Source organism: Colossoma macropomum, unplaced genomic scaffold, assembly GCF_904425465.1.
Source record: "Colossoma macropomum unplaced genomic scaffold, Colossoma_macropomum, whole genome shotgun sequence".
Taxonomy (NCBI): Eukaryota; Metazoa; Chordata; class Actinopteri; order Characiformes; family Serrasalmidae; genus Colossoma; species Colossoma macropomum.
The window spans coordinates 17,741,974-17,743,733 of record NW_023494808.1 but is presented as its reverse complement, the minus strand read 5'-3'; positions in this window follow the sequence as shown (position 1 = coordinate 17,743,733).

Sequence of the window (1,760 nt, the reverse complement as noted above, 5' to 3'; positions counted from 1 at the left end):
GTTGAAAACTTTTAACTGACTTGGACTTTCCTTCTGAGTGACACTACACCTTAATTATGTTTATTTTCTGAAAATAAATGAACAAACATGAATGAACAATTGTAACACTACAGAAACTTAACCAATTGTTTCGGTACTGACTGTTTTGAGACAATTTTATCTAATTTTGAGAAGAACTCAAAAATGCTAGCCAGTACATGACTATCAAACACAGCTTTGAACAGTTGTACACGCACAAAATCGTAATATTTTTCATTAAAACAAAAAAAGATTTCTAAATTGCTGGAAATGTGTTTTGGTAGTGACAATCCTTAAAGTTACAGATTGATTTTCAGACTTTGGGACACATTTACTTCAAAACAGTTGGATCTAACTGCTCACCATGTGGCCATGAGGGACAGGGATGCAGTCTCACTTCTACAGGGGTGTGGCTAAAATAAGGCACCACCTATGAACTAAAGCTCTTTGTGTTTCAGGAGTGACATGAAAAACGTGGAACAGGATTTTTATTTAACAATTAAATTCATGATAAATCTAAATGTTTCAACTTCACTTTAAATGAAATGAAAAAGATCTTAAACAATAACATTGCTAAAAGTATGTAAGTATTGCTTTCTTTACAAGTTAAAATTTAGGGGTTAGGGATTGGCATGAACACTTCCCAATAGAAAGTATAAATATATATATATATATATATATATATATATATAGTTGATTATATGATTATTAATAGCAGTTATTATTAGGGTGGTGGGTCATTCTCAGCACTGCAGTGACACTGATGTTGTGCTGGTACGAGTGGATCAGACAGAAGTGAACTGCTCTGTGGGGGTCCTGAACATTAAAGAACAGGGTAAAAGGGGGCTAACAAAGTATGCAGAGAAACAGATGGACTACAGTCTGTAATTGTAGAACTACAAAGTGCACCTATATAGTAAGTGGAGCTGATAAAATGGACCATGAGTGTAGATATAAGGAAGTGTATGTAATGGAGTGCTCAGTGAGTGTATATATAGCTTATTAAAAGGAATTCTCTCAATAAATGCCTTAATCTGATGATGACAAGTTTGGTGGCCTACCAGATCTTGTATGGTTGCTAGGAGTCCCATTTTGACTTTCAATTCTTTCATTTTTTGAACTTTTATTCACTTTTCCTTTGACATTCATCTTCTTTATGCAAGTGAAATATATCTAAAATCAGTAAAAGCTATTTTAGATGCACATGAGAACAAAATCTGCATGGAGTTAAAGTCTGTTTGTGTAGTTGCTTGTGTGAATGTTAGTGTCTCTTTGAAGGGGAACATAAGCTGCATTCCAAAGGCCAGACTGCAGGTGCCTTGTTTGTGTTACATAGTGCAAAATGGAATGGTCTCCCAAGATGTTGTCCTGTCATCAGAGAGGAAAACTTGATGGAGAAAATTCACTTGATGTGAATTATGAACTGGCAAGCAAAGCAAAACTGTTAAACTCACTGAAAGTAGGTGGATTTTACACCCTGTATTCAGTTTACACCCTCTAAACAGATACACAACTACAGAAATGACATACTGTATATTTTACTATACATTTTACAGGCCTTCTTAATAAAGTGTAGTAGCTGGTTTCATCTGCTGATCTTTTATCGGGTCAGACGCGTACGCAAAGAATTATGGGTGACAGAAGAAATAGAATGTGTGCTGCAGTTCTCTGCTGTATTCGAAGGATCCTTCTGATTGGAACAGCCTTGGATGATGTAGTGGTCTAGAAATGCAGCCCACCTG